Source organism: Schistocerca gregaria, chromosome 8, assembly GCF_023897955.1.
Source record: "Schistocerca gregaria isolate iqSchGreg1 chromosome 8, iqSchGreg1.2, whole genome shotgun sequence".
NCBI classification, from domain to species: domain Eukaryota; kingdom Metazoa; phylum Arthropoda; class Insecta; order Orthoptera; family Acrididae; genus Schistocerca; species Schistocerca gregaria.
Window position 1 is genome coordinate 96,148,082 of NC_064927.1, and position 14,173 is coordinate 96,162,254.

The 14,173-nt window shown below is 51.8% G+C and overlaps 8 non-coding genes across 8 annotated transcripts; all 8 read left to right on the plus strand.

Annotated features, from left to right (window-relative positions):
• The first annotated feature begins 425 nt into the window (after positions 1-425).
• Trnag-ccc (transfer RNA glycine (anticodon CCC)) lies at positions 426-497 on the plus strand. Its single transcript has one exon. It is a non-coding gene; the product is annotated as a tRNA-Gly (tRNA).
• Positions 498-2,185: 1,688 nt separating this feature from the next.
• Positions 2,186-2,257, plus strand: Trnag-ccc (transfer RNA glycine (anticodon CCC)). The gene has a single exon. It is a non-coding gene; the product is annotated as a tRNA-Gly (tRNA).
• A 1,688-nt stretch (positions 2,258-3,945) lies between these two features.
• Positions 3,946-4,017, plus strand: Trnag-ccc (transfer RNA glycine (anticodon CCC)). Its single transcript has one exon. It is a non-coding gene; the product is annotated as a tRNA-Gly (tRNA).
• Positions 4,018-5,705: 1,688 nt separating this feature from the next.
• Positions 5,706-5,777, plus strand: Trnag-ccc (transfer RNA glycine (anticodon CCC)). The gene has a single exon. It is a non-coding gene; the product is annotated as a tRNA-Gly (tRNA).
• Positions 5,778-7,465: 1,688 nt separating this feature from the next.
• Trnag-ccc (transfer RNA glycine (anticodon CCC)) lies at positions 7,466-7,537 on the plus strand. The gene has a single exon. It is a non-coding gene; the product is annotated as a tRNA-Gly (tRNA).
• A 1,688-nt stretch (positions 7,538-9,225) lies between these two features.
• On the plus strand, positions 9,226-9,297 carry Trnag-ccc (transfer RNA glycine (anticodon CCC)). Its single transcript has one exon. It is a non-coding gene; the product is annotated as a tRNA-Gly (tRNA).
• Positions 9,298-10,985: 1,688 nt separating this feature from the next.
• Positions 10,986-11,057, plus strand: Trnag-ccc (transfer RNA glycine (anticodon CCC)). The gene has a single exon. It is a non-coding gene; the product is annotated as a tRNA-Gly (tRNA).
• Positions 11,058-12,745: 1,688 nt separating this feature from the next.
• Positions 12,746-12,817, plus strand: Trnag-ccc (transfer RNA glycine (anticodon CCC)). The gene has a single exon. It is a non-coding gene; the product is annotated as a tRNA-Gly (tRNA).
• Positions 12,818-14,173: the final 1,356 nt, after the last annotated feature.

Here is a 14,173-nt window from a genome sequence, read left to right on the forward strand (position 1 = left end):
CAAAACTATAATTAGTAATAACTGGAAACAAACACTCTCACGTTGACGCAAAGGAGCCTGGGTGGTAATAAACTGTAAACACGGCTTTACCTCGCAAAAGCTATGCTGTGCGTTTCACTGTCGTGGAGAGAAAATGAGATGGCTGGGGTGAGGGTCGAACGTACGCCCTTGAGAAGACGTCACGCGCTGCCCACTGCGACAGGGAAGCACACAGGAATTCTTTTCCCACCATGCCGAACACGACAGGGTGGACTTCTCAGCGGAAGTCAGTCCTGCGTCTAGTTGCAGTGCATCGCCCTGGAAGCGGCGTGGACCCGCGTTCGGATGCGCGGGCGGGCAGGGCGCCTGCAGCAGGGTCGCTTCGGCCTCTGGTGGCAGCAGGGGCGGCAACGCATCGCGACACAGGATGCGTGCAGCGGAATGCAGCGGTGGTGGTGTAACGGTCAGCATGGTTGCTTCCCAAGCAGTTGATCCGGGTTCGATTCCCGGCCACCGCAAGAGGGCTGTCGTTTTTGCGTAGCGCAATAGTGTGTGTTCAACACCATGCGATCCTCGAAATTGCCAAGTGTCGCTGCACAAGTAGTATCTGCTCGTCTCTCGCCTCGTTGCAGCTAAGTGGGCGGCCCCTTCATCGTGTGTCGACTTGGCCCGACTTTGCTCGACTGCCGCTCGCTGCCGCTCGGCGGTAGGGCCAATATGACAGAAGCAGTACGACAATCGGCTGCGAGAAACACGCTAATCAAGACTACCTTTCCTTTCCAATTCGAAAAGCTAAATTTTCATTTACAAATTTCGGAATTCTCACTGCTCCCCTACAGTGTTATCTACGATATTTGAGAAATTATCTGTGGATTCGTACGGTTCTGTTACTGCCAAAGTCGTTCCTGCACTTTACGTTCGCTCTTTTTGCAAAGAACCTCTTTAAATTTTGGATCCTATGTTCGTTAACGTAATTTAAATTGCTGTGGGAGGCATCATAGCACATCAACACTGTAACACAAAAGGGGGAGAGTGGGGGTGAAAGGGGAAAGGTCCAAGAGCACGCAGAGATCCCGCCTATCACCCATGTAATCACTAACCACGCCCACCTCTGCTTAACTTCATTAATCGAAAGGGAGCCGGCCGTTGGCGACCCCTGAGCGAAACGTTCAGACTTGTAGCTCGATGTGCAGATCATTTGGAATCTACGTGGCAGAGTCTCGCGGGAGACTGCATTTCCTATTAGCGGAGAAAGTGGGATGGCCTGTGGAGGGATCGAACCCATGACCTTCTCGTTACCAGCACGACGCTATACCCCACAGGGCTAACGAGCCACGCAACACTGTCGCATCAGCAGTCCAAAACCGCAAAATCATCTCCTCTTCCTTAAAAACGGCCCCGCCAATCACGTGAGCATGTATCTCTTTTCCTTGACTTTCTCTCACCTTATACTTGGAACCCAGAGCAGCAACACCACGAAGACGAAAAACGGCCCTGAGAAGATTTCTCATCTCAGCCTGGAAAATTGACGTTCCGCTACCAGTAATCGAACCCTGGCCTCCTGTGTGAAAGCCAGGTATCCTAGCCACTAGACCATACCGGACATACCTCAAGTATCAGCTACGTGTGAATGGGTCCAGAAATATTTCTCCTCCACGAACTTTACGGCCGAATCTGGCGACAACGCTGAACTCTGTCCGCCACCACGATCCCGCTTACTCACTCCCAAAGCGCCCAAGACATACTACACAAACATCGCTTTCAGTCTCAAGTGTAAGTAGCAAAACTATAATTAGTAATAACTGGAAACAAACACTCTCACGTTGACGCAAAGGAGCCTGGGTGGTAATAAACTGTAAACACGGCTTTACCTCGCAAAAGCTATGCTGTGCGTTTCACTGTCGTGGAGAGAAAATGAGATGGCTGGGGTGAGGGTCGAACGTACGCCCTTGAGAAGACGTCACGCGCTGCCCACTGCGACAGGGAAGCACACAGGAATTCTTTTCCCACCATGCCGAACACGACAGGGTGGACTTCTCAGCGGAAGTCAGTCCTGCGTCTAGTTGCAGTGCATCGCCCTGGAAGCGGCGTGGACCCGCGTTCGGATGCGCGGGCGGGCAGGGCGCCTGCAGCAGGGTCGCTTCGGCCTCTGGTGGCAGCAGGGGCGGCAACGCATCGCGACACAGGATGCGTGCAGCGGAATGCAGCGGTGGTGGTGTAACGGTCAGCATGGTTGCTTCCCAAGCAGTTGATCCGGGTTCGATTCCCGGCCACCGCAAGAGGGCTGTCGTTTTTGCGTAGCGCAATAGTGTGTGTTCAACACCATGCGATCCTCGAAATTGCCAAGTGTCGCTGCACAAGTAGTATCTGCTCGTCTCTCGCCTCGTTGCAGCTAAGTGGGCGGCCCCTTCATCGTGTGTCGACTTGGCCCGACTTTGCTCGACTGCCGCTCGCTGCCGCTCGGCGGTAGGGCCAATATGACAGAAGCAGTACGACAATCGGCTGCGAGAAACACGCTAATCAAGACTACCTTTCCTTTCCAATTCGAAAAGCTAAATTTTCATTTACAAATTTCGGAATTCTCACTGCTCCCCTACAGTGTTATCTACGATATTTGAGAAATTATCTGTGGATTCGTACGGTTCTGTTACTGCCAAAGTCGTTCCTGCACTTTACGTTCGCTCTTTTTGCAAAGAACCTCTTTAAATTTTGGATCCTATGTTCGTTAACGTAATTTAAATTGCTGTGGGAGGCATCATAGCACATCAACACTGTAACACAAAAGGGGGAGAGTGGGGGTGAAAGGGGAAAGGTCCAAGAGCACGCAGAGATCCCGCCTATCACCCATGTAATCACTAACCACGCCCACCTCTGCTTAACTTCATTAATCGAAAGGGAGCCGGCCGTTGGCGACCCCTGAGCGAAACGTTCAGACTTGTAGCTCGATGTGCAGATCATTTGGAATCTACGTGGCAGAGTCTCGCGGGAGACTGCATTTCCTATTAGCGGAGAAAGTGGGATGGCCTGTGGAGGGATCGAACCCATGACCTTCTCGTTACCAGCACGACGCTATACCCCACAGGGCTAACGAGCCACGCAACACTGTCGCATCAGCAGTCCAAAACCGCAAAATCATCTCCTCTTCCTTAAAAACGGCCCCGCCAATCACGTGAGCATGTATCTCTTTTCCTTGACTTTCTCTCACCTTATACTTGGAACCCAGAGCAGCAACACCACGAAGACGAAAAACGGCCCTGAGAAGATTTCTCATCTCAGCCTGGAAAATTGACGTTCCGCTACCAGTAATCGAACCCTGGCCTCCTGTGTGAAAGCCAGGTATCCTAGCCACTAGACCATACCGGTCATACCTCAAGTATCAGCTACGTGTGAATGGGTCCAGAAATATTTCTCCTCCACGAACTTTACGGCCGAATCTGGCGACAACGCTGAACTCTGTCCGCCACCACGATCCCGCTTACTCACTCCCAAAGCACCCAAGACATACTACACAAACATCGCTTTCAGTCTCAAGTGTAAGTAGCAAAACTATAATTAGTAATAACTGGAAACAAACACTCTCACGTTGACGCAAAGGAGCCTGGGTGGTAATAAACTGTAAACACGGCTTTACCTCGCAAAAGCTATGCTGTGCGTTTCACTGTCGTGGAGAGAAAATGAGATGGCTGGGGTGAGGGTCGAACGTACGCCCTTGAGAAGACGTCACGCGCTGCCCACTGCGACAGGGAAGCACACAGGAATTCTTTTCCCACCATGCCGAACACGACAGGGTGGACTTCTCAGCGGAAGTCAGTCCTGCGTCTAGTTGCAGTGCATCGCCCTGGAAGCGGCGTGGACCCGCGTTCGGATGCGCGGGCGGGCAGGGCGCCTGCAGCAGGGTCGCTTCGGCCTCTGGTGGCAGCAGGGGCGGCAACGCATCGCGACACAGGATGCGTGCAGCGGAATGCAGCGGTGGTGGTGTAACGGTCAGCATGGTTGCTTCCCAAGCAGTTGATCCGGGTTCGATTCCCGGCCACCGCAAGAGGGCTGCCGTTTTTGCGTAGCGCAATAGTGTGTGTTCAACACCATGCGATCCTCGAAATTGCCAAGTGTCGCTGCACAAGTAGTATCTGCTCGTCTCTCGCCTCGTTGCAGCTAAGTGGGCGGCCCCTTCATCGTGTGTCGACTTGGCCCGACTTTGCTCGACTGCCGCTCGCTGCCGCTCGGCTGTAGGGCCAATATGACAGAAGCAGTACGACAATCGGCTGCGAGAAACACGCTAATCAAGACTACCTTTCCTTTCCAATTCGAAAAGCTAAATTTTCATTTACAAATTTCGGAATTCTCACTGCTCCCCTACAGTGTTATCTACGATATTTGAGAAATTATCTGTGGATTCGTACGGTTCTGTTACTGCCAAAGTCGTTCCTGCACTTTACGTTCGCTCTTTTTGCAAAGAACCTCTTTAAATTTTGGATCCTATGTTCGTTAACGTAATTTAAATTGCTGTGGGAGGCATCATAGCACATCAACACTGTAACACAAAAGGGGGAGAGTGGGGGTGAAAGGGGAAAGGTCCAAGAGCACGCAGAGATCCCGCCTATCACCCATGTAATCACTAACCACGCCCACCTCTGCTTAACTTCATTAATCGAAAGGGAGCCGGCCGTTGGCGACCCCTGAGCGAAACGTTCAGACTTGTAGCTCGATGTGCAGATCATTTGGAATCTACGTGGCAGAGTCTCGCGGGAGACTGCATTTCCTATTAGCGGAGAAAGTGGGATGGCCTGTGGAGGGATCGAACCCATGACCTTCTCGTTACCAGCACGACGCTATACCCCACAGGGCTAACGAGCCACGCAACACTGTCGCATCAGCAGTCCAAAACCGCAAAATCATCTCCTCTTCCTTAAAAACGGCCCCGCCAATCACGTGAGCATGTATCTCTTTTCCTTGACTTTCTCTCACCTTATACTTGGAACCCAGAGCAGCAACACCACGAAGACGAAAAACGGCCCTGAGAAGATTTCTCATCTCAGCCTGGAAAATTGACGTTCCGCTACCAGTAATCGAACCCTGGCCTCCTGTGTGAAAGCCAGGTATCCTAGCCACTAGACCATACCGGACATACCTCAAGTATCAGCTACGTGTGAATGGGTCCAGAAATATTTCTCCTCCACGAACTTTACGGCCGAATCTGGCGACAACGCTGAACTCTGTCCGCCACCACGATCCCGCTTACTCACTCCCAAAGCGCCCAAGACATACTACACAAACATCGCTTTCAGTCTCAAGTGTAAGTAGCAAAACTATAATTAGTAATAACTGGAAACAAACACTCTCACGTTGACGCAAAGGAGCCTGGGTGGTAATAAACTGTAAACACGGCTTTACCTCGCAAAAGCTATGCTGTGCGTTTCACTGTCGTGGAGAGAAAATGAGATGGCTGGGGTGAGGGTCGAACGTACGCCCTTGAGAAGACGTCACGCGCTGCCCACTGCGACAGGGAAGCACACAGGAATTCTTTTCCCACCATGCCGAACACGACAGGGTGGACTTCTCAGCGGAAGTCAGTCCTGCGTCTAGTTGCAGTGCATCGCCCTGGAAGCGGCGTGGACCCGCGTTCGGATGCGCGGGCGGGCAGGGCGCCTGCAGCAGGGTCGCTTCGGCCTCTGGTGGCAGCAGGGGCGGCAACGCATCGCGACACAGGATGCGTGCAGCGGAATGCAGCGGTGGTGGTGTAACGGTCAGCATGGTTGCTTCCCAAGCAGTTGATCCGGGTTCGATTCCCGGCCACCGCAAGAGGGCTGTCGTTTTTGCGTAGCGCAATAGTGTGTGTTCAACACCATGCGATCCTCGAAATTGCCAAGTGTCGCTGCACAAGTAGTATCTGCTCGTCTCTCGCCTCGTTGCAGCTAAGTGGGCGGCCCCTTCATCGTGTGTCGACTTGGCCCGACTTTGCTCGACTGCCGCTCGCTGCCGCTCGGCGGTAGGGCCAATATGACAGAAGCAGTACGACAATCGGCTGCGAGAAACACGCTAATCAAGACTACCTTTCCTTTCCAATTCGAAAAGCTAAATTTTCATTTACAAATTTCGGAATTCTCACTGCTCCCCTACAGTGTTATCTACGATATTTGAGAAATTATCTGTGGATTCGTACGGTTCTGTTACTGCCAAAGTCGTTCCTGCACTTTACGTTCGCTCTTTTTGCAAAGAACCTCTTTAAATTTTGGATCCTATGTTCGTTAACGTAATTTAAATTGCTGTGGGAGGCATCATAGCACATCAACACTGTAACACAAAAGGGGGAGAGTGGGGGTGAAAGGGGAAAGGTCCAAGAGCACGCAGAGATCCCGCCTATCACCCATGTAATCACTAACCACGCCCACCTCTGCTTAACTTCATTAATCGAAAGGGAGCCGGCCGTTGGCGACCCCTGAGCGAAACGTTCAGACTTGTAGCTCGATGTGCAGATCATTTGGAATCTACGTGGCAGAGTCTCGCGGGAGACTGCATTTCCTATTAGCGGAGAAAGTGGGATGGCCTGTGGAGGGATCGAACCCATGACCTTCTCGTTACCAGCACGACGCTATACCCCACAGGGCTAACGAGCCACGCAACACTGTCGCATCAGCAGTCCAAAACCGCAAAATCATCTCCTCTTCCTTAAAAACGGCCCCGCCAATCACGTGAGCATGTATCTCTTTTCCTTGACTTTCTCTCACCTTATACTTGGAACCCAGAGCAGCAACACCACGAAGACGAAAAACGGCCCTGAGAAGATTTCTCATCTCAGCCTGGAAAATTGACGTTCCGCTACCAGTAATCGAACCCTGGCCTCCTGTGTGAAAGCCAGGTATCCTAGCCACTAGACCATACCGGACATACCTCAAGTATCAGCTACGTGTGAATGGGTCCAGAAATATTTCTCCTCCACGAACTTTACGGCCGAATCTGGCGACAACGCTGAACTCTGTCCGCCACCACGATCCCGCTTACTCACTCCCAAAGCGCCCAAGACATACTACACAAACATCGCTTTCAGTCTCAAGTGTAAGTAGCAAAACTATAATTAGTAATAACTGGAAACAAACACTCTCACGTTGACGCAAAGGAGCCTGGGTGGTAATAAACTGTAAACACGGCTTTACCTCGCAAAAGCTATGCTGTGCGTTTCACTGTCGTGGAGAGAAAATGAGATGGCTGGGGTGAGGGTCGAACGTACGCCCTTGAGAAGACGTCACGCGCTGCCCACTGCGACAGGGAAGCACACAGGAATTCTTTTCCCACCATGCCGAACACGACAGGGTGGACTTCTCAGCGGAAGTCAGTCCTGCGTCTAGTTGCAGTGCATCGCCCTGGAAGCGGCGTGGACCCGCGTTCGGATGCGCGGGCGGGCAGGGCGCCTGCAGCAGGGTCGCTTCGGCCTCTGGTGGCAGCAGGGGCGGCAACGCATCGCGACACAGGATGCGTGCAGCGGAATGCAGCGGTGGTGGTGTAACGGTCAGCATGGTTGCTTCCCAAGTAGTTGATCCGGGTTCGATTCCCGGCCACCGCAAGAGGGCTGTCGTTTTTGCGTAGCGCAATAGTGTGTGTTCAACACCATGCGATCCTCGAAATTGCCAAGTGTCGCTGCACAAGTAGTATCTGCTCGTCTCTCGCCTCGTTGCAGCTAAGTGGGCGGCCCCTTCATCGTGTGTCGACTTGGCCCGACTTTGCTCGACTGCCGCTCGCTGCCGCTCGGCGGTAGGGCCAATATGACAGAAGCAGTACGACAATCGGCTGCGAGAAACACGCTAATCAAGACTACCTTTCCTTTCCAATTCGAAAAGCTAAATTTTCATTTACAAATTTCGGAATTCTCACTGCTCCCCTACAGTGTTATCTACGATATTTGAGAAATTATCTGTGGATTCGTACGGTTCTGTTACTGCCAAAGTCGTTCCTGCACTTTACGTTCGCTCTTTTTGCAAAGAACCTCTTTAAATTTTGGATCCTATGTTCGTTAACGTAATTTAAATTGCTGTGGGAGGCATCATAGCACATCAACACTGTAACACAAAAGGGGGAGAGTGGGGGTGAAAGGGGAAAGGTCCAAGAGCACGCAGAGATCCCGCCTATCACCCATGTAATCACTAACCACGCCCACCTCTGCTTAACTTCATTAATCGAAAGGGAGCCGGCCGTTGGCGACCCCTGAGCGAAACGTTCAGACTTGTAGCTCGATGTGCAGATCATTTGGAATCTACGTGGCAGAGTCTCGCGGGAGACTGCATTTCCTATTAGCGGAGAAAGTGGGATGGCCTGTGGAGGGATCGAACCCATGACCTTCTCGTTACCAGCACGACGCTATACCCCACAGGGCTAACGAGCCACGCAACACTGTCGCATCAGCAGTCCAAAACCGCAAAATCATCTCCTCTTCCTTAAAAACGGCCCCGCCAATCACGTGAGCATGTATCTCTTTTCCTTGACTTTCTCTCACCTTATACTTGGAACCCAGAGCAGCAACACCACGAAGACGAAAAACGGCCCTGAGAAGATTTCTCATCTCAGCCTGGAAAATTGACGTTCCGCTACCAGTAATCGAACCCTGGCCTCCTGTGTGAAAGCCAGGTATCCTAGCCACTAGACCATACCGGACATACCTCAAGTATCAGCTACGTGTGAATGGGTCCAGAAATATTTCTCCTCCACGAACTTTACGGCCGAATCTGGCGACAACGCTGAACTCTGTCCGCCACCACGATCCCGCTTACTCACTCCCAAAGCGCCCAAGACATACTACACAAACATCGCTTTCAGTCTCAAGTGTAAGTAGCAAAACTATAATTAGTAATAACTGGAAACAAACACTCTCACGTTGACGCAAAGGAGCCTGGGTGGTAATAAACTGTAAACACGGCTTTACCTCGCAAAAGCTATGCTGTGCGTTTCACTGTCGTGGAGAGAAAATGAGATGGCTGGGGTGAGGGTCGAACGTACGCCCTTGAGAAGACGTCACGCGCTGCCCACTGCGACAGGGAAGCACACAGGAATTCTTTTCCCACCATGCCGAACACGACAGGGTGGACTTCTCAGCGGAAGTCAGTCCTGCGTCTAGTTGCAGTGCATCGCCCTGGAAGCGGCGTGGACCCGCGTTCGGATGCGCGGGCGGGCAGGGCGCCTGCAGCAGGGTCGCTTCGGCCTCTGGTGGCAGCAGGGGCGGCAACGCATCGCGACACAGGATGCGTGCAGCGGAATGCAGCGGTGGTGGTGTAACGGTCAGCATGGTTGCTTCCCAAGTAGTTGATTCGGGTTCGATTCCCGGCCACCGCAAGAGGGCTGTCGTTTTTGCGTAGCGCAATAGTGTGTGTTCAACACCATGCGATCCTCGAAATTGCCAAGTGTCGCTGCACAAGTAGTATCTGCTCGTCTCTCGCCTCGTTGCAGCTAAGTGGGCGGCCCCTTCATCGTGTGTCGACTTGGCCCGACTTTGCTCGACTGCCGCTCGCTGCCGCTCGGCGGTAGGGCCAATATGACAGAAGCAGTACGACAATCGGCTGCGAGAAACACGCTAATCAAGACTACCTTTCCTTTCCAATTCGAAAAGCTAAATTTTCATTTACAAATTTCGGAATTCTCACTGCTCCCCTACAGTGTTATCTACGATATTTGAGAAATTATCTGTGGATTCGTACGGTTCTGTTACTGCCAAAGTCGTTCCTGCACTTTACGTTCGCTCTTTTTGCAAAGAACCTCTTTAAATTTTGGATCCTATGTTCGTTAACGTAATTTAAATTGCTGTGGGAGGTATCATAGCACATCAACACTGCAACACAAAAGGGGGAGAGTGGGGGTGAAAGGGGAAAGGTCCAAGAGCACGCAGAGATCCCGCCTATCACCCATGTAATCACTAACCACGCCCACCTCTGCTTAACTTCATTAATCGAAAGGGAGCCGGCCGTTGGCGACCCCTGAGCGAAACGTTCAGACTTGTAGCTCGATGTGCAGATCATTTGGAATCTACGTGGCAGAGTCTCGCGGGAGACTGCATTTCCTATTAGCGGAGAAAGTGGGATGGCCTGTGGAGGGATCGAACCCATGACCTTCTCGTTACCAGCACGACGCTATACCCCACAGGGCTAACGAGCCACGCAACACTGTCGCATCAGCAGTCCAAAACCGCAAAATCATCTCCTCTTCCTTAAAAACGGCCCCGCCAATCACGTGAGCATGTATCTCTTTTCCTTGACTTTCTCTCACCTTATACTTGGAACTTAGAGCAGCAACACCACGAAGACGAAAAACGGCCCTGAGAAGATTTCTCATCTCAGCCTGGAAAATTGACGTTCCGCTACCAGTAATCGAACCCTGGCCTCCTGTGTGAAAGCCAGGTATCCTAGCCACTAGACCATACCGGACATACCTCAAGTATCAGCTACGTGTGAATGGGTCCAGAAATATTTCTCCTCCACGAACTTTACGGCCGAATCTGGCGACAACGCTGAACTCTGTCCGCCACCACGATCCCGCTTACTCACTCCCAAAGCGCCCAAGACATACTACACAAACATCGCTTTCAGTCTCAAGTGTAAGTAGCAAAACTATAATTAGTAATAACTGGAAACAAACACTCTCACGTTGACGCAAAGGAGCCTGGGTGGTAATAAACTGTAAACACGGCTTTACCTCGCAAAAGCTATGCTGTGCGTTTCACTGTCGTGGAGAGAAAATGAGATGGCTGGGGTGAGGGTCGAACGTACGCCCTTGAGAAGACGTCACGCGCTGCCCACTGCGACAGGGAAGCACACAGGAATTCTTTTCCCACCATGCCGAACACGACAGGGTGGACTTCTCAGCGGAAGTCAGTCCTGCGTCTAGTTACAGTGCATCGCCCTGGAAGCGGCGTGGACCCGCGTTCGGATGCGCGGGCGGGCAGGGCGCCTGCAGCAGGGTCGCTTCGGCCTCTGGTGGCAGCAGGGGCGGCAACGCATCGCGACACAGGATGCGTGCAGCGGAATGCAGCGGTGGTGGTGTAACGGTCAGCATGGTTGCTTCCCAAGCAGTTGATCCGGGTTCGATTCCCGGCCACCGCAAGAGGGCTGTCGTTTTTGCGTAGCGCAATAGTGTGTGTTCAACACCATGCGATCCTCGAAATTGCCAAGTGTCGCTGCACAAGTAGTATCTGCTCGTCTCTCGCCTCGTTGCAGCTAAGTGGGCGGCCCCTTCATCGTGTGTCGACTTGGCCCGACTTTGCTCGACTGCCGCTCGCTGCCGCTCGGCGGTAGGGCCAATATGACAGAAGTAGTACGACAATCGGCTGCGAGAAACACGCTAATCAAGACTACCTTTCCTTTCCAATTCGAAAAGCTAAATTTTCATTTACAAATTTCGGAATTCTCACTGCTCCCCTACAGTGTTATCTACGATATTTGAGAAATTATCTGTGGATTCGTACGGTTCTGTTACTGCCAAAGTCGTTCCTGCACTTTACGTTCGCTCTTTTTGCAAAGAACCTCTTTAAATTTTGGATCCTATGTTCGTTAACGTAATTTAAATTGCTGTGGGAGGCATCATAGCACATCAACACTGTAACACAAAAGGGGGAGAGTGGGGGTGAAAGGGGAAAGGTCCAAGAGCACGCAGAGATCCCGCCTATCACCCATGTAATCACTAACCACGCCCACCTCTGCTTAACTTCATTAATCGAAAGGGAGCCGGCCGTTGGCGACCCCTGAGCGAAACGTTCAGACTTGTAGCTCGATGTGCAGATCATTTGGAATCTACGTGGCAGAGTCTCGCGGGAGACTGCATTTCCTATTAGCGGAGAAAGTGGGATGGCCTGTGGAGGGATCGAACCCATGACCTTCTCGTTACCAGCACGACGCTATACCCCACAGGGCTAACGAGCCACGCAACACTGTCGCATCAGCAGTCCAAAACCGCAAAATCATCTCCTCTTCCTTAAAAACGGCCCCGCCAATCACGTGAGCATGTATCTCTTTTCCTTGACTTTCTCTCACCTTATACTTGGAACCCAGAGCAGCAACACCACGAAGACGAAAAACGGCCCTGAGAAGATTTCTCATCTCAGCCTGGAAAATTGACGTTCCGCTACCAGTAATCGAATCCTGGCCTCCTGTGTGAAAGCCAGGTATCCTAGCCACTAGACCATACCGGACATACCTCAAGTATCAGCTACGTGTGAATGGGTCCAGAAATATTTCTCCTCCACGAACTTTACGGCCGAATCTGGCGACAACGCTGAACTCTGTCCGCCACCACGATCCCGCTTACTCACTCCCAAAGCGCCCAAGACATACTACACAAACATCGCTTTCAGTCTCAAGTGTAAGTAGCAAAACTATAATTAGTAATAACTGGAAACAAACACTCTCACGTTGACGCAAAGGAGCCTGGGTGGTAATAAACTGTAAACACGGCTTTACCTCGCAAAAGCTATGCTGTGCGTTTCACTGTCGTGGAGAGAAAATGAGATGGCTGGGGTGAGGGTCGAACGTACGCCCTTGAGAAGACGTCACGCGCTGCCCACTGCGACAGGGAAGCACACAGGAATTCTTTTCCCACCATGCCGAACACGACAGGGTGGACTTCTCAGCGGAAGTCAGTCCTGCGTCTAGTTGCAGTGCATCGCCCTGGAAGCGGCGTGGACCCGCGTTCGGATGCGCGGGCGGGCAGGGCGCCTGCAGCAGGGTCGCTTCGGCCTCTGGTGGCAGCAGGGGCGGCAACGCATCGCGACACAGGATGCGTGCAGCGGAATGCAGCGGTGGTGGTGTAACGGTCAGCATGGTTGCTTCCCAAGTAGTTGATCCGGGTTCGATTCCCGGCCACCGCAAGAGGGCTGTCGTTTTTGCGTAGCGCAATAGTGTGTGTTCAACACCATGCGATCCTCGAAATTGCCAAGTGTCGCTGCACAAGTAGTATCTGCTCGTCTCTCGCCTCGTTGCAGCTAAGTGGGCGGCCCCTTCATCGTGTGTCGACTTGGCCCGACTTTGCTCGACTGCCGCTCGCTGCCGCTCGGCGGTAGGGCCAATATGACAGAAGCAGTACGACAATCGGCTGCGAGAAACACGCTAATCAAGACTACCTTTCCTTTCCAATTCGAAAAGCTAAATTTTCATTTACAAATTTCGGAATTCTCACTGCTCCCCTACAGTGTTATCTACGATATTTGAGAAATTATCTGTGGATTCGTACGGTTCTGTTACTGCCAAAGTCGTTCCTGCACTTTACGTTCGCTCTTTTTGCAAAGAACCTCTTTAAATTTTGGATCCTATGTTCGTTAACGTAATTTAAATTGCTGTGGGAGGCATCATAGCACATCAACACTGTAACACAAAAGGGGGAGAGTGGGGGTGAAAGGGGAAAGGTCCAATAGCACGCAGAGATCCCGCCTATCACCCATGTAATCACTAACCACGCCCACCTCTGCTTAACTTCATTAATCGAAAGGGAGCCGGCCGTTGGCGACCCCTGAGCGAAACGTTCAGACTTGTAGCTCGATGTGCAGATCATTTGGAATCTACGTGGCAGAGTCTCGCGGGAGACTGCATTTCCTATTAGCGGAGAAAGTGGGATGGCCTGTGGAGGGATCGAACCCATGACCTTCTCGTTACCAGCACGACGCTATACCCCACAGGGCTAACGAGCCACGCAACACTGTCGCATCAGCAGTCCAAAACCGCAAAATCATCTCCTCTTCCTTAAAAACGGCCCCGCCAATCACGTGAGCATGTATCTCTTTTCCTTGACTTTCTCTCACCTTATACTTGGAACCCAGAGCAGCAACACCACGAAGACGAAAAACGGCCCTGAGAAGATTTCTCATCTCAGCCTGGAAAATTGACGTTCCGCTACCAGTAATCGAACCCTGGCCTCCTGTGTGAAAGCCAGGTATCCTAGCCACTAGACCATACCGGACATACCTCAAGTATCAGCTACGTGTGAATGGGTCCAGAAATATTTCTCCTCCACGAACTTTACGGCCGAATCTGGCGACAACGCTGAACTCTGTCCGCCACCACGATCCCGCTTACTCACTCCCAAAGCGCCCAAGACATACTACACAAACATCGCTTTCAGTCTCAAGTGTAAGTAGCAAAACTATAATTAGTAATAACTGGAAACAAACACTCTCACGTTGACGCAAAGGAGCCTGGGTGGTAATAAACTGTAAACACGGCTTTACCTC